This window comes from Bombyx mori, chromosome 28, assembly GCF_030269925.1.
Source record: "Bombyx mori chromosome 28, ASM3026992v2".
In the NCBI taxonomy this organism is placed as follows: domain Eukaryota; kingdom Metazoa; phylum Arthropoda; class Insecta; order Lepidoptera; family Bombycidae; genus Bombyx; species Bombyx mori.
The window spans coordinates 9,656,866-9,682,709 of NC_085134.1; the positions used below are offsets into that span (position 1 = coordinate 9,656,866).

At 38.1% G+C, this 25,844-nt stretch overlaps 1 protein-coding gene across 4 annotated transcripts in view; it reads right to left on the reverse strand.

The window, feature by feature from the left end:
• The window catches only part of Myb (Myb transcription factor), an 81,208-nt gene that overhangs the window by 47,314 nt on the left and 8,050 nt on the right, over positions 1 to 25,844 (reverse strand). The gene's annotated exons all lie outside the window — the stretch shown is intronic.

The following is a 25,844-nucleotide window of genomic DNA, read 5'->3' on the forward strand; positions in this document are numbered from 1 at the left end:
TTTAGTGTTTCTTCGGGTTTAAATGTGTAATAATGGTGGTTTATTAACCGTTTAATATCTGTGAAAGTGCACAAATGTGGGAAAATGAAACAAAGGCGCTGGACGTAATTTCTCGGGATCCTCCAAAAAGTCCACTGAAAAAATCTTAGTAAATGACCACCATTTTACTGAGATTAGATTTCATCTCATATCATCTCATTTAGTTTCATCCCAGTTGATTAATGTCTCAAATTAATCATTTTCATTTCATTTCACTCCATAACATCATTTTTCATAAAATTAAGAATATACATTAAAATAAGACATGACTTAAAGGTCTCAGTTACCAGGTCATAAAATCTCTTAAAAAAAAAAAAGACGTCACTGAAGTATGAAACCTATCTATGACGGACGTCAAGAACAAAAGTTTGACATTAATATAGTATGCATGCGTGCGTGCGTCAAATACATGGTATATAGTGTGTGTAATGTTTTCTTTATTGATTTAATGTATATTTTATGCATTATTTTAAAAAAATATTAGCATTGTCCACTTCTTCTCTATATTCTCTATAAGTGTGGAAAATTTCATACTCCTCCGTCCGCGCAATTTTCGTAAAAAGGAATACTAAGTTTTTGCTTCACGTATTAATGTATAGATTCTAATGAACAAAGTTCGAGAAAATAGAGTGGGGTATGTGCGATGTTTATACTTCGAAGGGCAGATGTCTATTAAGCTCACCTTTGTCGCTTTAAGCGTCATGTGTGTGATGTAGAACATCACGTATGTGTGTCATGAATCGTAATTATACGATTGTTAGTTTAGCTTTAGAATGTTTAGGAAGTTTATTTGTCGTGTTTGTGTTCTCATAATTCTGAAATAATTACAAAACAAAAGGTTTTTCATTTTAGTTTAACGTGTTCAAGTTTAACAGGTTTTATTGTAACACTTTGTTTGTTTGTTTGGCTGAAACTAGACGTAAATCTATATATATAAACAGAATTGCTGTTCGTTAGTCTCGCTAAAACTCGAGAACGGCTGGACCGATTTGACTAATTTTGGTCTTGAATTATTTGTGGAAGTCCAGAGAAGGTTTAAAAGGTAGATAAATATGAAAATGCTCGGAATTAAATAAAAATAACCATTTTGTTTTTCCTCTGATGTGTCCCCCGTCGGACGGATTCCTTTTGTTTGTTTTAAGTTTATTTTATACAAAAGTTTGGGTCTTTTATTTATCGATTGAGGCACGAAGTCTCACGGGTCAGCTAGTAATATTATAAAAATAGCAAAACAAAAAAATATCGAATGAATTTTGATGCATATGCTTAGGTGCAAATCAAAGGAATGAAACAAAAGCAAAAGTAAACTTGAAGTATTTTCGATTGTATCCAATGAAAGACAAATGACAAAAGCATTTTTTTAAACACCCTAGCGGAAAAAGTCCACCAAGACATCGTTTGCTTGACGAAGTTAAAAAAGACCTCGAAGCATTCGCAGTCCAAGAGTTCCCGGTGACAGAATGCCGGGAGGAGAAGAATCTCTCGTCGGCTGCGATCCTTTTTGAATCACAAAGCTTATCCGACTGTGACAGGGCAATGCCAAGCCGCCATCGCCCGAAATATGTCTTGTCGGATCCCTCGGATTCACTGTCGGTGCTTTTAGAACCCTCAAGCGCCGGTCACCGTCCTCGTCGAACCCGTCGCTTGCAACGAAGGGCTCGACGAGCGAATTAACTTATAGACACAGCCCACTGAGTTTCTCGCCGGTTCTTCTCAGTGGGTCGCGATTCCGCTCCGGTGGTAGATTCTGCGAAGCACTGCTCTTGCTAGGACCAGTGTCAGCAACACTCCCGGCTTGAGCCCCGTGAACTCAGCTACTAGCTCGCTGAATATAGAATAGCCCCTCGAGATTACTAGAATGGGTAGGGAAAAAAACTGCTCTTGATAGGGTCTTATCAAATTCTCTCAGGTTAAGCCCTGAGCTCACCTACGCGCCCGGGCATAGCTGAAAAGCCTAGAATAGGTACGGAAAAAAAATCACAAAGGCATTGTAGCTAGTACATTTTTGTTACAAACATGCCTATGGAAATCAACCGGTGTAGCCTAGTACAGATGCTCGTAAATTGGGGGGCCAGCGAGATCGCATATGTTCCGAATGTGTCATCGCGACGCGACATGCGGTCCGCTCGGTTATTGTCTTTGCTATTAATTTAACAAAAATCGGTCAAGTGTGAATTATCCTGTAGACGCTGCTTTAAGTTTGATTGGGCTTTATTTTAATTATTTATTAGACAGGCAAAAATAAACTTCATTTATCTTCTCGTATATCTTTTTATTTCAGTAACTATCCAATTTATGATAAATACAATAAGATTTTCTAGTGGTAAAACGCAGGCTTATTACTAACAAACATTTATGTAGACAATTAGATAGAAATGAACGTATTACGTTTTATTTATTCCAAGAAAAGAACAGCATGAAATGTGTGTGTATACATATATTTATTTTCAAATTTAAATAATCAAATATTGTGACCTGATAAATAACATTCCCGATGTGTTCGTATCCAGCTCTGCAAAGACGCTACTGTTCAAATCCAGTTTTTTATTATTTTTATTGCTTAGATGGGTGGACGAGCTCACAGCCCACCTGGTTTTAAGTGGTTACTGGAGCCCATAGACACCTACAACGTAAATGCGCCACCCGCCTTGAGATATAAGTTCTAAGGTCTCAGTATAGTCTCTAGTTTCTAGACTCAGTATGTCGAAGGTACTAGTTTTTACATGTTATTTCTGGTGGGGCAATGTGGTATGCGACCACACGAGCATCACCGCACTAGATAGATAGTTGGTTTTCTTACTCTTTAGGGTTTGTGCAAAAAACTGCGAATCAGCGCGATGCAAATTCCCAACACACAAAGCTTCGACACAAATTGCTACAATTCGATTTCGTTTGGCAAGGCGTTTCGTTCCACAAAATGAGTGACCATTCCTTCGACGACCGTAAATCGTACTTAACGTATTTTGTAAACTAGATCGTGACGTGGATAATAAAAAGAACTTCTGTTTTGCTGAAGAGACACCGCAAAAAGAAACACGAGCCAGTCACCGTCGACGCGCTAGACACGTCCTTACGGATCCATCAGATCCAATAACCTTTGCATTAGACGCCTTCAGCTCTAACACTAGGAGCAGGCTTAGGGGTAACCGTACTCGTCGAACTCGACAAAGAGGTCGACGTGCAACTTAACTCATGCATCAGCCCGCTGTGTTTCTTGCCGGATCTTCTCAGCGGGTCGCGGTTCCGATCGCGAAGGTCTCTTTTGGAGGCGCTCGAGCAGCTTATAGAAAATCCCACCGCTCCTGGCTGAGCCTCTGCTCGCCCACCTGTCCTGGTGAAACTGAAAAGGCCTTCGGGCCACCAGTAATTCTTCAATCATAAAAAAGAAAGAAACAAAGAATCAATCCGAAAGTTCTGGCGACGTCGCCTCGCAATTTTGTGAACAAGCCCTTAAGGCGACATGCGTGGCTGGTTCGTGACAGAAATAGGCAGGTGGTACCTACCCGCGCGGGCTCGCAAAATGCCCTACAAGCAGTTAATTCGTTCCTTCGTCTACAGCATTGAATTCGAACACAGGAACTGTGAGTCAAAACGGAAGTCTTCATTAAAACGGGAAGTGGTCTCCAGCACTATTGTGGTTTCGGTGAAATATTGTAAGTATTTTAATCCCAACTCAGTGGCGTCAGGACTTAAAAAATGTGTATAAATCTATTTTCTCATTAAACTATTTGTCAAGGAAAAGTTGGCTTTAATGATTTTCTTATGATTGTTTGTTATTTATTAGTTTATAATAATGAATTATGTTCAAAATAACGAATGAAAATATAATTTACCTTGGCACATTTTTATGGAAAAATAATGTGTTCATATTGTTGATTTCACGTGCACCCTTTCGAATTATAAGTTAATAAAAAAATAAAAAAAATCGACTTAGAAGTGACAAAAAACATATATATAGTTTACAAAACCTCAGCAAATGTATTCGATGAGATTTTGAAATTGCAACAAAATAAGTTCTAAACTTAATCCTTTGATTACCCTAAAAATTTTACGTTTAGGTCGACATAATTTATGATCCCCAAATAAATATGCTCGCATTTATTTTTTACTCAACAAAAAAATTTTTAGAAAGTACAAAGGCTATTCACCGGGTCGGTAGCCCTAAGATTAATGTCTCGGGAACAAACACCCCCGCACGCGCACATGGCTGACATTTGCACCCTCCATATAATTTTTTTTACTTCCTACCCTCGTTACGACGAATAATTACGAGGACACGCGTTCGAAAGGTGTTTAGTGAAAGCTCTAATTAAGCTCGGCTTCGTGCTATTATTTTATTGCTCGTAAATGAATATGGCTGATATTTAATTGTCGGTCACTCATATTCTGACTATTCAATGTGTTTTCTATGTTATATATTTTCGATAAGAGAACTATAGTAATTGACGAAACTAATTTTCAAGATTTTTGGGACGCTTTATTTGGTGCGTTTTTTTTTATTGCTTAGTTGGGTGGACCAGCTCACAGCCTATCCGGTGTTAAGTGGTTACTGGAGCCCATACACATCTACAACGTAAATGCGCCACCCACCTTGAGATATCTAAGGTCTCAGTATAGTTACAACGGCTGCCCCACCCTTCAAGCCGAAACGCATTACTGCTTCACGGCAGAAATAGGCGGGGTGGTGGTACCTACCCGTTCGGACTCATAAGAGGTCCTACCACCAGTGGTTTTAATATGTACTGGTGGTATGACGTATTATAAGCTCGGGTTGGGTATTCGTTTGGGTTTGAGGGGCGGTGCAGCTGTTGCACAGTAAAACTGAGACTTAGAACTAATGTTTCGAGGTGGGCGGGGGCATTTACGTACCCTATGTCTATGGGCTTTGGTAAACACCAGTTGGGCCGTGAGCTAGTCCCATCTGTGGAATAAAAACAAATCAATTAGAAAAACTTACGCTGCTTTCAGACTACGCTATGATATAATAGGATATAGCTCATAGCACAACAATATCGCACACCATACATTGCTATGGATATGTTTACACTGTACTATATATTATTGTAACTTTGTACACCTTTTTACGAAAATTGCGCGGACGGAGGAGTATGAAATTTCCCACACTTATAGAGAATATAGAGAAAGAGTGCAGAATGTTAATATTGTTTTTTAATTATGGATCGTATGTACCTGCCCGCGCGGACTCACTAGAGGTCCTACCAGTAATTACGCAAATTATAATTTTGCGGGTTTGATTTTTATTATCTACATGACGTTATTCCTTCACCTTGGAAGTCGATCGTGAACAAAAGCTTTACGCGTTATACAAATTACGTAACGTAAACATTGTGACAAAAATTAAGGCTTGGTAGTTGCGATCGTATACGCGTTGTCCCAGTTCTAAAATATTATTACAACTTGTTTAAATGAATGAAGCGTCCCGCTTGTTGGGGCCTCGCAGTTCTCGGGAGGAAGACTGTTTATTCTATGAGATCATTGTTCCAAGCGCCAAGTCGTACGGCTAAATTTGGTATGAGTTATTGTTCTACGGTCCGGTTGAACTCGTTGACCTTTTGAATAATTTAGGATCAGAGAAGCTCTAAAATAAATCAGGTGCGTATTACGTGAACTGATTATGTTTGTATCTAGGATCATTGTACCTAGGATTACCCCAGGGACACTGGTGATTAAGACACTCACAAAATATGGAAGTAGGTCACCTTCGAACCATTTGAAGGCATATATGTTGTCCTGCTCAATCCAACCATACTCCAATGGGTCTAAAGTTGTGGGTTGCTTTTTGTAAGCATTTCTCCAAATAGAAGTAGTAAGTAAGTTGATAACAATTCTTTTTCGAACATGTTCAGATCAATTTACGTTCATTTTTCAATTTAGCCATGATCAATATAAGTTTTTAAGACCATAATAAACAACATATATCAATGGCAGATCTGGTCAATTACTTTCAATTTTTGTTTTTATTATTATAGCATTTTCAAAATGGTCTGCCACAAAGTAAAAGGCGCGATAATGGTCTGCCATTCTTATTTTCCGGTCATAATAATCATATATTTTCAAATTTCAAAACAGCAGACGTGGTCAAATGGATTTAAAATTCCTCAAAAATCGACCCCTGTCTTACCTGAGCGCTCGGCGCGTCTACCACTTTCAGCTTAGTCCCCACCTCATGCATGGTAGGTATAGGAGTCTCAATGTACAAAAATTCAGGTCCGGTCAAATACATACAGGTGGTAGGTATAGGAGTCTCAATGTACAAAAATTCAAGTCCGGTCAAATACATACAGGTATCCGCCCACGGGCTCTTAAGACTATATAACCTTTATATTGATTAAAATTCTGGACGATGTTCTACAGCAATTAATAATAATATGCTAATTACACGGGAGTCTTTGCCCTAAACACGTCATTACGGATCTTCCCGATCCATTAACGGTGCTTTTAGGTACCACAAGCACCGGTCACCACCCTCGTCCAACCCGTCGCTTGCGACGAAGGGCTCGACGAGTGAATTAACCCATAGACACAGCCCACTGAATTTCTCGCCGGATCTTCTCAGCGGGTCGCGTTTCCGATCCGGTGGTAGATTCTGCGAAGCACTGCTCTTGCTAGGGCCAGTGTTAGCAACACGCCCGGTTTGAGCCCCGTGAGCTCCCCTACACGTCAAGAAGCTGAAATAACCTCTGAAGGCTATCAGGATAGGTAAGAAAAAAAAAGTGAGACTAAAACAAACCACGTACGATTAAAGCTGTAAAAATATTTTTTTATGTTAATCGCGTATGGAACATTTGCTTACAGATCACACAGCGATAAAACCATGAAAGAACATTTAGATATCGAGTTACGGAATCAACGAGCGCCGAACCCTCGGGTACCTACTAGTCTTCAGACGGCATCGGGCAGGTGAGATAACACATGGTGTCGGCCACGTGGATACGAAACGGGTGGGAACATTTTTAAGAATATTTGATCGATTATATATCCTGTGTGAAATTAACTGTAATGTGTTAATTCCAATGAGTTTTATCGATTTTGATATATTATAGTTTTGCCAGGTTATAATTTAATAACGGAACTTTTTTTTTAATGTATGGAGAGGTATGGAAATGGTAGTGCAAGGTGGAGGGGGAAGAGGTCGACCGAAGAAGACATGGATGGAGTGTGTGAAGGACGATTTTTTTTTTTTTTTTTTGTTGCTCTTGTAGGCAGACGAGCATACGGCCCACCTGATGGTGAGTGGTTACCGTCGCCCATGGACTGCAGCAATGCCAGGGGCAGAGCCAAGCCGCTGCCTACCGCTTAATACTCTCCACAAGCCTCGTTTGAAGAAGGACATGTCATAGCGCTCGGGAAACACCGTGGAGGGGAGCTCATTCCATAGCCGGATGGTACGTGGCAAAAAAAGACCTCTGGAAACGCACTGTGGATGACCGCAGTGGCTCCAGGTAGTATGGATGAACTCTACTCCGGTGGCGGGCGGTGCGATGGTAAAAACGAGATGCCGGTATCATCTCGAACAATTCCTCAGAGCACTCCCCATGGAACATACGGTACAGAATACAGAGGGAACCGAAGTCCCTCCGCAGACCCAGAGATATGAGAGAGAGAGGAGTGAGTGTTGAGATGACGGCTGATAGAAGAGAATGGAAGAGAAAAATTAGCTGTGCCGACCCCGCCTAGTGGGATAAGGTGGAGAAAAAGAAGAACTTTTTTTTTAAAAGTTGGCATGGGTGGTAAAGTATTGGGAGCAGTGAAGAATACCACTTGAGTAGTCATATAAGCGATCGGGTAGTCAACTAGTGTCGTGTTTATAGATTACCAAAAGAGCCTAAGGGTGGACGCAAAAATATATATTGAAGAAATAATTGACACATTAATATTAATTAATATAAAATATATATAAAAATGAATTGCTGTTCGTTAGTCTCGCTAAAACTCGAGAACGGCTAGACTGATTTGGCTAATTTTGGTCTTGAATTATTTGTGGAAGTCCAGGGAAGCTTTAAAAGGTAGATAAATATGAAAATGCTCGGAATTAAATAAAAATAACAATTTTGTTTTTCCTTTGATGTGTCCCCCGTCAGACGGATTCCTTTTGTTTGTTTTAAGTTTATTTTATACAAAAGTTTAGGTCTTTTATTTATTGATTGAGGCACTACGAAGTCTACCGGGTCAGCTAGTATTAAATAAAATTTAAAATATTCCAGAAATAATTGAACCCTGTAGAATTCAATAGTTTCATACTTTTGGTGAAGATCAAGACGGGAAGCTCGTTCTCTCTTTCCCACAACACAAGTGTTGTCATAGACTTCGCGCACTCTTTAAACGTTGACGTCATTGTACAAATAAGTGCGCTGTCTGTCCGGCGTGAAATTAAAATCCTGTTAACTGATTTTTAGAAATAGATTTATATTTTCACATTTCCTTTGTATTTGGTTTTTTAAAACCAAACTAATAATATATAGCAGTAATACGAGGGTTTTGATACAAGTCAATTGCATCGTTACAGTTTAATTTTTTTATTTATTGCTTTGATGGGTGGACGAGCTCACAGCCCACCTGGTCTCAAGTGGTTACTGGAGCCCATAGACATGTACAACGCAAATGCAGCACCCATCTTGAGATATAAGTTCTAAGGTCTCAAGTTTAGTTACAACGGCTGCCCCACCCTTCAAACCGAAACACATAACTGCTTCACAGCAGAAATAAGCAGGGCGGTGGTACCTACCCGTGCGGACTCACAAGAGATCCTACCACCAGTAAAGTAATAAACCTATTTCTATTGGAATAATCAATCGTGGTTAAATTTTAAATACATTGTACCTTTTACGATATGAAAATGAACGTTACCAACAATACCAAGATTCTCATTTGACAGAACCTCGCATTCTGGCAGTACCGGAACACGACCAAGTTAGTTTAGTTTTGTTTAATTGTTATTAATAAGCACGATTCATCACGAAATACATAAAAAAAACCCGGCCATTACGCCATTACGCCGATAACTTCAGTCGTTTATCATCAAGTCCTAACTAAAGCGTAGAACTTTCGATAAGTTACTGTGACACATTAATAGAAAGCAATCGAGATATATAACTTAAAACCACTTATTATATTACCAGCTAAACCGGAATTTGTCAAGTAAATCAGTTCTAAGTTTAATGTTTTCTCGTGTTTCGGAAGTTTGAAAACGAAATGTATTTTAGAATAAATATTCGACACAAAAGGACATGCACACATCGACAACAGCATCAAGTCGCGCGAGTCTATTTATATATATCTTGTCTCTTATACTTATCTTAAGGCTTCGTCAAACAGAACGCGTACTTAGCGCCGCGTACTTAACGTCGCGCTCTTTTCATGTCACCCCAATTGACTAAATAGATGAGTCTAACGCTCCTTGACGCAACGCATGCGCCAAATCATAGTGCCTTTCGATAGCAGTGTGAAAATTTAAAAGTATTAAGAAATCGAGTGATTCAGATGTGGCATTGTATAAGCATGGGTATTTTCTAACTATTTATATCATTTTTTCGGGCATTGTCTAGTATTTTAATGCACATTCACTCGAACGCTAAAATAAATTTTGTAAAAAATTACAACGCCTGACGTCAAAGCGTCCTAAAGCCGCGACAGAGCGCAGCGTACTTATAGCGCTGGGGCTCTGTTTGAGGGTATGTTACCATAGTAGTACAACACATCTCGGCGTCATAGCGCGGCGTCAGTTTAGCTAATTAGCGCTAATTACGCGTTCTGTTTGACGAAGGCTTTAGTCTTACTTTGAGACGAAATTATTCGCTTTACTGTAAGTATACACATTCACGTTTAGGCAAAGACAATGAAAGTAAATCTTCTATCTATATATATAAAAATGAATTGCTGTTCGTTAGTCTCGCTAAAACTCGAGAACGGCTGAACCGATTTGGCTAATTTTGGTCTTGAATTATTTGTGCAAGTCCAGGGAAGGTTTAAAAGGTAGATAGATATATTATATGAAAATGCTAGGAATTAAATAAAAAAAATTTTTGTTTGTTTTTCCTTTGATGTGTTCCCCGTCGGACGGATTCCTTTTGTCTGTTTTAAGATTATTTTATACACAAGTTTAGGTCTTTTATTTATCGATTGAGGCACTACGAACTCTGCCGAGTCAGCTAGTCTAAAATATATGTGTGAGTGTTACACATTTATACAATTGAAATCCTCGTCAAGGACTTCGAACCCTGCCTATTAGCTCTGCCTATAGTAACCTAGGGGGCTATTCCAGCTATGTCCCGTCGGGTAGGTGAGCTCACGGGCTCAACCTGAGAATACTTGCTAACACTAGCCCTATCAAGAGCAGTACTTCGCAGAATCCAACACCGGATCGGAATCGCGACCCATGGGCTGAGAAGATCCGGCGAGAAACTCAATGAGATCGTCTTTTACTAAAACCTTACGTACTCTCACCACATCGCTACTTTATTTAATCATGCCATGTATAATTTACCAGTCCAAACAAAAAAATACCTCAAAACATTTGTAACTAATTCGTTAAGCCAGTATAAGTACTTACGACACGAATGAAACTCTTGTCAAATAAAAATTTTCGGTACCACATTTCTATGTATTAATAGGGTTTAACTATAGAACAAACGTTCCATTAATGTTCTATCAAAATACTATTGAACTACGATACTACAATGTGAAGGGACGAACAGAAAGTTGTTTTTTTTTATAGAGAGCTTCATGCCAACAAACAAAAACCAAGTCATATACAATGTAAGAATATTTTATAATCGCTCACATTAGGTTACTTGCATTTTTACCACCTTGAGATGCCTATGTAGGGAAGAATTCACTTCATTAAGGTCAACCCTATAAACTATTTTATATTTGTTTTAATGAGCTTACGTTAATAGGTGAGTGAGTATTTATGCTTTGTTAACATGGTGCTGCTTGTTGCAGGCGGAGCCTTACATTACACACGTGAGATTTGTAATAAAAACTACTAGAGGTCCCGCAGTAGTCGAAATTCGACTATAATTAATTGGAATTGTAAGTTTGTACACTATTATGATTGTATTTTATACTTCTATAATCACAAATTTCGCCAAGACTACACTATAAAAAATATTAACAAAGACAAACAATATTTAATCTATTCTCAATTTGACAACAGACGTCAAGAACAAAAGTTTGACAATAAATAGTACCTATGCATGCGTGTGTGCGTCAAATACATGGTATGTAGTGTGTGTAATGTTTTCTTTATTGATTTTATGTATATTTTATGCATTATTTAAAAAAAATAGTAGCATTGTGCACTTCTTCTCTATATTATCTATAAGTGTGGAAAATTTCATACTCCTCCGTCCGCGCAATTTTCGTCAAAAGGGATACAAAGTTTTTGCTTCACGTTTAATATATAGATTAATAATTTATTTATTTCTGTCTTAAAGGTATAGTACAAACAGTGATGCCAGGTGCACTGTAATTACAGTAGATTTACTGTAATTTTAATGCTTTTGCTGTACACTGTATTCCAGTTACACAGTATACAGTGAATCGCGAAAAATGTAGTTACTTTTAATATTAATCACTAAAAAAAAGTAGATTCACCATTCATTGCGTGAAACGAACCGTACTGTGTTCTACTTCAAGTAAGCAATACCTCTTGGGCCGGGGAATTCCCACAGAACGGGGAATAGATTATAGAATTGTTTGACAAAATTGAGATATTTATATTAAGCATATTCTTTGTTTATTGTAAGCTACCCTTGTAAAGTTGCGGATAATAATAGGTAAGTTTATAACCTTACAATGAAGTGTTCATTTTAAAATAGCGTCTACATTGTTCCGATTAATTGTATTACAATTAGTATTACTTTTAAAATTGTCATTAAAAATGTCGGCTTGTGAAAGCGACGACGAAGGGCCCAGTCAGCTAAAACCCTTAAGTCAAAATCATGCAAAAACAAAAGAAAATCGTTCCATCAATCGTATTGAATTTTTTTTATTACAATTCATATAAGGTGTAAAGGGAAATTTTATTTTTATATCAAATATATATAATTTTCGTGTCGCTCGTGTGTTTTTTGCCAAACTCTTCCAAAATGGCTCAACCGATTCTCATGAAATTTTGTGTGCATATCGGCTAGGTCTGAGAATCGGTCATCTATATTTCATACACCTAAACATTAAGGGTGGTCCACCCAAAAAAATATTTTCTAGAAAAAACATGTACGACAAAGCAACGTTTGCCGGGTCAGCTATTTTTTTTTATTGCTTAGATGGGTGTACGAGCATACAGCCCCCCGGTGTTCAGTGGTTACTGGAGCCCATAGACATCTACAACCCATCTTGAGATATAAGTTTTAAGGTCTCAAGTATAGCTAGTTTTGATATAAAGTTTTAATGTATAGTTCACGTAATGATAGGCGCATCCCCCGGTGTGTTGTAATGTGCTCGCAGCTGCTACGTAATCAACATCGCATTGTGCGTGGGGGTCGCGTATGCGCATATGTCGCCGTCGCACGCGCACACAACGAATTGCGTTTAAAACGATAAATAGATATTTTTAATAGAGGTTTTTTTTCCTACTTAAGCTTTTTTTTTATTGCCCTTGTAGGCAGATGAGCATACGAAGCACCTGATGGTGAGTGGTTACCGTCGCCCATGGACGTCAGCAATACGAGGGGCAGAGCCAAGCTATTGCCTACCGTTTAGCAGAATGGTCAATTTGATGCCTCGACGGTATATTGCTGTTTTTATTATCTTTAAATTAGATTTTTGACTGAAGTCTTGTACGTTAAAGTTCAAAGTGTCTATGAGCTCGAACTCATTAAGTGCAATAAAAGCTAGGGGCAACGAAAAGCGTCAATAAAGTTTCTACGTTTTGATTAAACGCCATAAAGCATTGCGTTACCGGACGCAAACTTCCGATTCGATATTTGCTATATTTGGCATTCGCCCCCGAACAATGAGGACATTCTGTCGAACGCGTTACTTTGCACGGGTTTTTAAAGCACACGCCTCAGAAAAGACACCGGAGTTTGGACACTACAAAGTGGATACCTTGAGATTTATTGGAACGAAGTTCCTTATCGCGCGTTGTGAAAGGGGGCTAGACGGAAAAAATTCTTACGAAAAGTTGTCACGACACTTTTTAGATCCGTCATTCTGACCAATCACCGTGTAGGCGCTTACCGCGTGACATTGTTCGTATCCGATTGGTCCGCGTAATGAGTACAGTTTCTCGAGATAGCGTTTCAACAATAGTAATTTAGTTCATAGTATTGTTTTTTTCTTCTTCATAATGCCGTAATTTATTAAGTATTATAACTTAAAAAAAAATTACAATTCCTTCACTAATTAATCGAAAGGAACTTCGTTCCATCCGGGTGTCCCTTGACACCTCTGAAGTTTTTTATGATTGAGGCGTTATCCAATCACAAAAAGGACCAAACTTAGTATTTTAGATCGAGTGCAGGTAGATGAGGGTAGGTGAATAAAAAATAATAATATGAAACATATGTAATTGCAATATTATGTTCATCAAAGAGAAATATTAGTAACATTTCAACAAGTTTTTTTTTCTTTGGCATCAGATTAAAAAAATAATCACGCATCATCAAATATGATATGCAATTTGCAACTTTAAGTTAAAATGTTAAAACTAATTTTAAATCGAGTTTGGACGGCACCTTAAATCGTCCATTGCCAACAAACCACCACATATGTGCTTAACCAAGCGATAGAGCTTAAATAATCTGATATAAATATTATATATTAACTACATATAGATTATTTTTATTAATCCGAAAAATTATCAAAAATACAACTCATCATCATCTTAGGCCTTACAGCCCAGGGTGGGCCTTAGCCTGGTCCAGTATGTCTCTCCAGACTGCTCTGTTCAGGGCTTTCTCCTTCCAGTTCTTGACGCCGATATTTTTGAGGTCGCGCTCCAAAAATACAACTACCCACATTTAAAAAAACTTGAAAATGATAATAATATATCATTTTCACATCATTGCATTTTTTTAATTTAAGCATTGCATATTACGGACTCATCGATAAAAGAAATAAAAAAATACATGAAAACGAATTGAAATCTTGAGGTTCCTGTGATTAAGTTCGAATTCTGATAATTGGGCCAACATTAGAACTACGTAATTACTTCTAATATATGTCTCCGATCCAGACAAATAGAAACACGACACCGGACGTCTTAACAAATTTTTCTGCCAGCCATTCGATACACAGACAAATCTCTCATCTGAAACAATAACTGGCGATCTTAGAAGCGTGAAGTTCCTACTGTATTATATTACGGAAGAGCCCTCACCACGCGAAAGTGAGTATATTTAAAAGGCTTAGATTTCGTGAAACGTAATATTAAAAAATAAATACTACGTCTGACCCATTTTCAGGGCAATGCACTTTTCGTACATAATAATAATCTCAACAAAAGGTTAGTTAACCCTCGAATTTGAAGGGGGTAGAATTTCTATGACGTTCGACGAAGAATTGTTTCTTGAAACCGGTTTTCGAAGACAGACAACTGAGTGTGGAACTTTCCTAACAAATTTGTGTGGAACCAAAAAAAGACATTTGGTACATTGTATTCCCGAAAAACATAGTTCTGGTATTATACATAATACTGCGTATTTAATAAGTTTCTTTTTGAGTTGGAACTACCTGATTCCGGTCGATTATCAAAATTGGTAAAAGCAAAACGGTGCTATATTCCTCTAATGCTGTAAATAGATAGAAGCTTAAAGAATTAAAATAGTATGGAACAACACAATAACGAATAACATTCAAATATATATTGATAAAAAGCTCGTATGGAAATAAAATAAGAATTCAATAGTAAATATAGGTCAATATTTGTTTCTTTAGATTTTGAAAAAGATAACTCTCTCAAACACAAGCTCACTGAAAAGAATCGCGACCACGCTGTTCGCATTGTCCCCACTGTCCGTATTCATGTTAGGGGCGCGACTTTTAAACGTGGGAACACGAAACATATATTAATCAAAAAGTAGGGTAGTTTTATTAACACGTTAATTATATACCTGCAATAAATTATAATCAGTACGTATTTTTGGCTATTTTTATGTCTGTGCTTACGGTTCATTTTATTTTTATAGTAATCGCGTATGTTAGGTATGTTATAAACATTATTTTTGTTTCAGCTTCAAAAGGACGTAAGCTATCATGAGAACCGTGATAATTATACAAATCTTGTAATTATATTGCCTCTTTATTTTCGTCACAATTCGGTCATCTAGGTGCCTCGGACCACTGAGTCCGAGGTCGATTCACCATCGCTTCCGTATCATCAGCTGGTATGTGTTTTAGTTACCCAGAACACCGATAAAAATCCATAGATTTACAAGATGATTTAGTTACCCAGAATACCGATAAAAATCCATAGATTTACAAGATGATTATGCAGTCACAAATAATGTTGTATAAATCATAGACCAAACCAATTTCTCGACTCTTGGAGAACTCAGGATCAAATATCTAAGTGAATACTAGTATTTTTCAGTTTCTCCGTCAAAACAATCACTTGGCGTCTAAAGCGTAGCAGGAGGAACCAAATTACGTGAGAATTCATCCATGTGGTTGTCTAACCAGATCATGTCATCATGATCTTACATCAGATTTGCTTCAAATCTTAATAAATGGCGTGTAATCATTCAACTAGCGCCTCAGAGTACCTAGTAGCACTTGACCACGACACTTTGGAAAGAGCTCAAAGACTGAGATAGGCTGTCATTAAAATATTATTCGCTCACACCAGCACTTAAGACCTTCGTTAATTTAAACATCCATAAAGTCAATAGTAAGATACGCGATCAAAATACGGCGCCAATAACCCCATGGGAGTTCGGACACATGTTGCATAACATACCGAAATAAACAAAGTACATAGCATTTAAAAGATTCCCACATCGAATCCTGCGGTCGTCGGACCATGAACAAGGCGTCATGCTTATTAATTAACTAAACGATCAGCATTCGATGCAATTAATAAGGGATGTTAAACATTACACGGTTAGGTGATTCGGTGTTTGTATTTCATTTAACAGTACTACGAGATGAATGTTAATCGTCATTTACATGTAGAGAATCAATCTATATATGTACGTATATATATCAATCATCATCATAATCGGTTACTCTTGGCAGAGCAGTCGTGGTCATGTGGAATCCTTGTTTATTAAAGCTGACAGCTGTTCTCGATAGTTCGCTAACTGAAGCTTGGCGCACCCTTTTTTTATACCTATGCTGTTACCCTTGAGAGGCTATATCAGCTTCGCCCTAACATGTAGGTGAGCTCACGGGGCTCAAACCGGAATGGTGCTAACACTGGCCCTAGCAAGAGCAGTGCTTCGCAGAATCTACCACCGGATCGGAAACGCGACCCACTGGGAAGATCCGGCAAGAAACTCAGTGGGCTGTGTCTGTGGGTCAATTCACTCATCGAGCCCTTCGTCGCAAGCGACGGGTTCGACGAGGACGGTGACCGGTGCTTGTGGTACCTAAAAGCACTGTTAATGGATCAGGAGGATCCGTAATGCGTGTCCGTGTTTTAGGCGACGTCGACTGTTTACCATTCGGTCTACAGGATCAGGTATGGGGCGCACACATTTATTAAGTGGGGTTTTGGTAAGGATTTTCATCTGATCAGTCCAGCGCATGGAGTTTCGTCCACGAGATATTTTACCATTGACCCTACCCGAACAACAAGTTTCTCGATAGACTCCGCTGGACTGTTAAAGAAGGAGAAAGAAGACGGATCGATGCAGTAGAGGTATGGTGCTGGAGAAGGATGCTCCGCATATCTTGGACTAAGCATCGCACCAACGTCTCGATCCTAAAAGAACTTAATATCTCTCAAGGGTCGTTGTCAACAGTGTAATCCAGGATTCTCCGATGTTTTGGACATGTATATATCTATATCTTTTATTATATATAAATTACGTGACACGTTGTTTGTCCGCCATGGAAACCTAAACTACTGAACCGATTTTAACTTTTCGGTTCGCGATTCTCGCTCTTTCAAGTGAACAACAATAGCCTCGCTGTTGAATATACCCGTAAACAGAATCAAGTTATTGAAATCGAATCAAAACAGTCCCGACCGATTCTCGAGATAGTCGTGTGAACTTCAAAAAATGTCATACGTGATCGTGTTTGTAAACTTTAAAAACTCGCAAGGATAGAATTATAATTCGCTGTAAAGTGGTTCGCGAATAGATTTTCAAAAGTTTTTAGTGCGAAATCGGTGCACAATTTTTCAAATTCAATGTCTGAAATGTGGTCCAACCAATTAGATTACTTTGATTTACGACTGGATACTAAATACTTTAAATTGGAAGATGAATTCCGTAGCTACATCGAGGAAACCAACCTGCAAACCAAGTGCAAGTCTCAACTGTGTGATTACAACCTTCAAGACGAAAAACTAAGTGCTTCGCGATAGAAACAGGCAATACAAAATAGTGAAGCCTACCAGTGTAGAATCATCTTAATTACGCACACCCATATTAACAGCATCGATATTTCACTACACAATATTAATGCTACACGTAAGATGGATACGGAAGGTGGAGAGTATTAAGCGGTAGGCAGCGGCTTGACTCGGCCCCTGGCATTGCTGAAGTCCATGGACGACGGTAACCAGTCACATCAGGTGGGCCGTACGCTCGTATTCCTACAAGGGCAATAAAAAATAAATAAATAAAAACATTAATTTCTCGGTACCTAACTGTCACAAAAGTTAAACCCTGGTACATTTTCTCTAAACAACTACACTGGACGTTTTACCTGTTAGGAGATTTGGATTTAAGATGTTACAAAAAAATTTACTTGTTTTATTCCAATGGGCCTTTATAAGCTCTTCCAAACAATGATGTCTTTACCAGTGATTCGTAATTCTGTTTCACAACTGAGAATCGAAAAGAATTTAGAGCTTGTTTATATTCTTTGTTCACATTACAAAACTTTTTGAAGAGATAAAACAAAAAAATAGGCTAGTAGCTAGCCGTATTTCAAAGTGTTAGATAACTACCCTCTTTAACGATAAAAGGTACACGAAAAATAGTTTACATGACAGTAAAAAAGGAACCTAACGCATACGGGTGCTACGACCCGCATGTAGGCAACTTTTTAGTTTTAGCCGCATTTGTGGTTTTATAAAAATAAAAACTAAGTTCTTTAATGGTGCGGTGGTCAATATTAATGCGGAAAGTCGGAGCAGGTGGTACAGGTGATACAGTGACATGGTCATTGTCTTTGGCCATTCTCATGTTTACTAGGCTTAATGCAAAGCACTTAATATTCATATTGTATATCTTATGTGATTCGCTTCAAGCAAGAGCTTTGTTGTGTATCTAATTTATCGTTGTCGAAAATCCGAAGCCCACCATGGACATGTGGTTACAACCGCAGTCCCACTGATACTTGTCGCAAAGCATTTTTCGTTCTTCTTCCTTTTCAAGCTTCCTTTGAAAACGCAAATCACGAATGGTAATTATTCCGGCGCAGTTTCTCAGAGCTCTTCACACAACATTTGGAGGTTACGTTATAGAATCAACAAAGAAATGTATTGTGAGCATTGCTAAAGTTTAACAGCTTGTTTTGATATTATTACTTAACTTATCCATCAGCGACCATATGTCTAAACAGAAAAACAGACAAACAGTTGTTTCCAAGTATAATTTGACATGAATGGAATTTCCTCGATTTAAACGCACGATAATCTGATCATAAAACGTCCTAACTTCATTGTTATTGGTGAAGTTAAGTGCCTTTTTGAATTCTAAGAGGTTGAGGGTACGAAGAAATCTGACGCATCGATAGCAAACACCTCATTTACATAAATAAAAAGAGTAAGACTATCTTCATTGCATATACAATTGTGAATGCGGCATCAATCATAACACGCGCCTGCATGTCTCAGGTACATCATATATAAAAATAAACTTCTTAAATTACTGGTACATTACAATTGCCTTGTTGTATTTTAACTTTCTAAAGCATCGGACAAGTAAATATTCTTCTGAAATAAAAATAAAGCAGGGTATTTTCCAGGTAAGGTCTAAATCCAAAAAGACCTTTGCGAGTTTATCTTTACCAAACGATCGATCTCAGTTTTACTATTAAACGAGCCCATGATCTCGTATCGGGAGAGTTCAAAGTACCGAAAGAGAAATCAAAATCGTTTACTACAAAAGTTGTAGGGACAGGATGCGTGGTACATCGGATACCTGTTTTTATTGGATGCCACGGGCCGAGTAATCCTCGTCTACGCCTACACGTGCATAGCTATAGCCCGTTTACAATCGAGCTCTGCATATTAAAATACTTTTACCCAACTACACCGCTAGCAATGATCACTAATCATAAGTTACATTAGCGGGTAGGAGCTTGACAATGGATCTCGACAGCGTGGCAATCACACAAAACATCGAAGATTTCGCAAGGGACCTTGATGAACTTTGACACGTTAGGTACGCGGCACGACCCATGTTGGGTATTCATAATACGATTGCATAAAAAAAAACATTGTCAGACCATCGCGAATCTGTCTCGTGGTGAACAAAAGGAATAGGCAAGACGATCGAACGAGTACTTTTGTCCCTTTTGGCGTGTAACGAAAAATAATGTGGTTCCCTCTATTTTTCGGGCTCCCCTTGCGAGTTTATACAATATTTCTTACGCCGGGCGTCAAACCAGCTGGTCTATTCAAAGCTTTTTATCAACAAAAAAAGCAGGCTTGTCGGAAATTCGACGGGTCTCTATGTAATATTGTGAATTGAACAGATCGAAAGATCGTAAACTTTGTAGCAAATGGACTAAGACACGCCACGGATGAATTGAACTAATTTTGTAGGGCAAAAGTGCCCCCCATCTGTACCGATTTTAACAGTAAACTTTAACTACACAGACATTTTATACATACTGTATACCTAAGAAGCTTTGACGTTTTGCAAAGAGCCCTATTGAAATTAAATCGTTATATTTATGACGAAATCGAAGAACATCACAACTCGTATTTACGGTAAAATAAAATAAAAACTGGCATAAACGAAGCGGGTATTTTATGACCGCTAATGGGTAGATAAGCTTAAACTCTTTGTAGTGGTCACCGAACCTCATAGAGAAGTATCGAATGAACACGTTGAGCGCCATATGAAAAATCGAGTATTTTCATTCGGGCTACGGTGCTCATTGGTGAGCCTTGTCATACTGAACCATTCGGGCCATGAGAGTCACCCGTAGTGAGCCCTTTAAAATATCAAAACTAGACGGTAGCGACGGGTAGCGACTCTTGCTAATTTTTATCTTCCGTCCAAATTTTAGAACAGTTTTTTTTTATTTTAGAATTTATTTATATTATTTGAAGGGTTATAAAGAGCTATAAAAATTGCTGATTCCCTGATCTTGGCTTGGCCCGAATGGTATAGTACGCTAGGCCCACCGTATACATCGTGTTAATTGAAGACATGAGTGGATGAAGGAGTTAAGTACCATTTTTAATTTTTTTTTAGATTTTACGTTGAATGAAGGTAATATGTGCCTATAAACCATATTAGACCTAAAACTCCGGGTTTAAAGGCTATTTTTAGAAATTGCATGTGATGGAAGAGTTATGTATGGGGAAAAAGTAAAAGTAACAAAAATTAGTTGCCCTTTTTCTCAAAATTAACAAATTGTATCATATCCCCTTCATCCACTATGTTTTCAATTATCTATCGTATACAGTCGCCGTGGCCTAAAGGATAAGATGGCTGGTGTACTGATATCAGCGATGCTACTATGTCGATGTTCAAATCCCACAGGCAGGTACACGAATAACTTTTATTTTTATTGCCCTTATAGGCAGACGAGCATACGGCCGACCTCATGGTGAGTGGTTACCGTCGCCCATGGACTTCAGCAATACCAGGGGCAGAGCCGAGCCGCTGCCTACCTACTTCCACGATGAAGGAATATAATATCATAACTACAAATTAATCAGCATATCTCTAGCCTCAAAGTGGGTAGCAGCATTTATATTGTCCTATATATGGTTTCGGCAATCACTAAGGACCAGTGGGTCGTAAGCTCATTCACCCGTTTACGGAATATATAAAAAAAAATCGGCTTCGCACAAAACGCGATATGTTAAACCCTGTGAGAAATACTACATATTGATCCATAAAATTGAATATAATTAAGCCAAGCAATTAGATTAACTTCGACCTAAAAAAAAAACTAAACTCTAAAGACGAGCAGTCACATACGTAATTTAGAGCTTCCATATTTATGTAGCTAACGACCGGAAATCGTGTGAATTTTATCGATAAACAAAAGGGCATCCCTATTGCAGCACCTTGCGTAACATCTGCCCCGATGCACGTGAGGCAATTAATGCATCGGGGGTGCCACCCTCTGGTAGCTGGTCGTTACCCCCGTGCAGAGGGGATGGATACGGTGGTCAATGCACCGCGATGTTTGCTGTACGTATTTTTCTCACGGTACGAGAATGTTTATCTATACTTAATATTATAAAGCTGAAGAGTTTGTTTGTTTGAACGCGCTAATCTCAGGAACCACTGGAAGGCTATAGGCTATATAAAATTACGTTAAGGCTAATAAAAGTGGAGCACCAATAAAGAATGTTTCAAAATAGGGATTTAAATAAGTAGCTCCTTAACATTCTATAATTCAAAAATATTTTCACTTTCTACGTAAATGAAGTGGGGGTAAAATTTAGCGTAATGCCAAAGTAACTATTCCACGCGGACGGAGTCGCGGGCAAAAGCTAGTATTTTAATATAGTTTTTTTTTTAAGTTTGATTTTACGGACGAAATTTTTTTATGCTGGTTCAGAGCGAAGAAAACATGTCACAGATGGATATATTATTTCCTTTTGCGAATCCATCTATGACACTTCCCTATCTATTCATAGAAGCTTGAAGAAGACAATCTTACCTAATTTTTAAACTATTGTTTTATCCGTACCTGTATCTAACTAAGTAACGGAATCATTAAATGCAATTTTCACAAACTGAAACACGTCCGATTAACTTGAAGATTTGCACAGTAATGACGACGGTCTCACAATTCGAACCGTATCATCAAAATAAATTAATTTAAGGCACACCTTTATCAATTCTATTCAAAGCGCAACACTTAGAATTAAACTAATGAGGTTACGCGGCTATTAATTGATTTATAGCGGTGTGCTGTACAATATTTTTGAGTAGACTTGTTGACCGCCCACCTGCTGCTAAGCGTTAATAGTGAAATCGTCGATGAAGGTAGGAAAATTTGATCACGACAAATTGGAATTTAATACAAATGTTTTCCTATATAATATATTGATTTTGAAATGTACCCCTGGATGGTTTAGATTTACAATAGGACGCTTTCAAGTTCCTTTTGGTCAAGATATCTAACGGGTCTTCGAGTATTTAATGTTGAATATGTAATATTTAAGGGCCACAAGCTAACATTTCTTCTTATGATGTGTCAACTACACATCCGATACAAGAACAAATGCGCCCAAAAACTTAAATGATAAATAACTTTCAGAGAGATACAAACTCGTCCGAAGCATGCACTCAGATCCCGAAGTCCGTAGTTACTACAGTCCTAAGCCACTACCTACCCAGCTAATATTGATAGCGCGATTCAGATTATTGTCAAATACCCTCTTCTTGTGGCCAAGCTTGGGGGAGGCCTATATCCAGCAGTGGTCGTCTGTGGACTGAGAAGACCCTCCTCTTCTTCGTGACAGATAGCGTGACAAGACCAAGGATTTTTCGTTTCAATTAATCCCGCGTGAAATCAAAATAAGAGAGCATAAGTGTTTAAATCACGAATAGCTTCTGCATGTTTTATTGTGAAGACAATTAAAACAATAATATCTTTATGTACAAAACGTGATCGATAGTCGTGTCACAAAAAGCTTTTAGCCGTTTTAGCCAATAAAAGCACTTCGCGCTTCGAAAACAAGTAATATTGCTATTTCCTTCTTTTTTTTTTGTCCTACCTAAGCTGAGAGCCTTGAGAGGCTATATCAGCGTAGCCTTAACTAGTAGGTGAGCTCACGGGGCTCAAACCTGACGACGTTGCTAACACTGACCCTAGCAAGAGCAGTGCTTCGCAGAATCTACCACCGGATCGGAAACGCGACCCACTGAGAAAATCCGGCGAGAAACTCAGTGGGCTGTGTCTGAGGGTTGTATTTCCGCTTTACGCACCCTATTCTTCTACGTGTTGCCGTGTACCTACAAATTATTATGTCAGAAGTCGAGAAAATCGTTAAATATTCACATGCTATTTATTTTACGTAAATGCTAAAAAGCCTATATAAACCTTTAAAACAAACAAAAAAACTCAGAGAGCCGATGACGCAAAACCTTTGATACTATACTAGTTTTACTATACTAGTTTTTCTTTAGGCAGACCAGCCTAGCTGTGTAAGCTTTTTATCCTACAAAGTCGTTGATAGCTATTCCAACTTTGCGCAGACCGGTAGGTGAGATCATGAGCTCAACCTGAGAGAATTTGCTAACACTGGCCCTAGCTAGAGCAGTGCTTCGTTGAATCTACCACCGGATCGGAATCGCGACCCAATGAGAAACTCGGCGAGAAACTCGTTGTGTTTAAGGTAGCGATTATCTACGCTCAAAGCGAATGACGTTACCGGTTCGGAAGTCAAATAAGTATTTCACCCTTCAGACTGGAATGTCATTTAAGCTCGGTACATAAGCACAATGATAGTGCTATTTCGTATGAGTGAATACATTCTCTACCACTCCATACCATCAGAAATCACGATAGAAATTAAGATTCAGATAGACAACAGGTACAACATAAGTCGATGTAATCATCGCGTACCAATATGTCCTAATCTGATTTCACATATAAGATCATTTTGACATTTTTAATTTATACTAGAGGTCCCGCAGTAGTCGAAATTCGACTACAATTAATTGGAATTGTAAGTTTGTACACTATTATGATTGTATTTTATACTTCTATAATCACAAATTTCGCCAAGACTACACTATAAAAAAAATATGAATAATGACAAACAATATTTAATCTATTCTCAATTTGACCACAGACGTCAAGAACAAAAGTTTGACAATAAATAGTATGCATGCGTGTGTGCGTCAAATACATGGTATGTAGTGTGTGTAATGTTTTCTTTATTGATTTAATGTATATTTTATGCATTATTAAAAAAAAAAAATTAGCATTGTGCATTTCTTCTCTATATTCTATATAAGTGTGGAAAATTTCATACTCCTCCGTCCGCGCAATTTTCGTAAAAAGGGATACAAAGTTTTGCTTCACGTATTAATATATAGATTTAGAAATGATACACATTTGGCGGGTAATTTCGTTGTAATGAACCAAAGCGGCAATATTTTTTTTAGCTATTGTATTAACTAATCAACTTTCACACACTGATGAGTATAATTGAATAGGCAATTTCGAAAAGGGCACATGTCGCATATTTTGTCAAATACGTTTTTTTCATATACATGTAGTTTTGAGGCTTACCTACACCCATTTATAATAATTCCAGTAATTTTTAATTGCTAATTAATACTAAAAAAAAGTTAATATTTTAAATTTTACACCGCTTTAGAAAATGATCAGTTTTATTTCATTTCCTGAACATTTTACATTTTCAGAGATGTGCCCTTTTCGAAATTGCATATTCAATTGTAATTTAAATACACTTCATAATAATTATTTTTTTGTCTCGCGAAATTCGTTCGTTGCGACCTCAAGGTGGCTCTATCGAGAAGGCTAGGCACATATCATCGTACGTGAGGCCTTGACTTGTGTATTAATCTCAGTCACGAAATTCAAGGTCAACAAAAGCACGAGAGATAATCCAAAGCACGACAATCGTTTCTGCGTCCTGTTCGCACTATTTTATTTGAGCTTAAGTTAGAACAGGATAGAGACAGTTGTAGATTTTAGTATCAAAAATTATTTTAATGATTTAATATTTTATAGTATTGTAATAGTGATAGTTAGATAATTTATAATAATAAAACTTGTGTCTTTTTCACGATTTCGTTACCGTCATGTCGGAAACAGCTTCCACAGCGCAACTTTTTTTTTTCCTACCTAAGCTGATAGCCTTGAGAGACTATATCAGCGGAACCTTAACTAGCAGGTGAGCTCACGGGGCTCAAAACTGACGACGTTGCTAACACGAACCCTAGCATGAGCCATGCTTCGCAGAATCTATCACTGGATCGGAAACGCGACCCACTAAGAAGATCCCGCGAGAAACTCAGTGGGCTGTGTCTGAGGGTTAGAGCGCACCAAACTGAAACCAAAACATCAAGATCTGGCCTCTAAGCTCGTCCACAAACTAGCAAAGCATATCTGAGCCATGGCGATATTACCTTCAAATCGATCTCTACAAAACCGCGTTATTTCAAATTCCTCATGCATCCTCACGTTATGAGCATATCAAGAAATTGAAGCACGGTTAACGACATTAACCGGTTTTCAAAAATACCTATATACATATCAAAATCATTACAATATTACATACCAAATGTTTTTTTTTTTTTTTTTTTTTTATTGCTTAGATGAGTGGACGAGCTCACAGCCCAACTGGTGTTAAGTGGTTACTGGAGCCCATAGACATCTACAACGTAAATGCGCCACCCACCTTGAGATATAAGTTCTAAGGTCTCAATTATAGTTACAACGGCTGCCCCACCCTTTAAACCGAAACGCATTACTGCTTCACGGCAGAAATA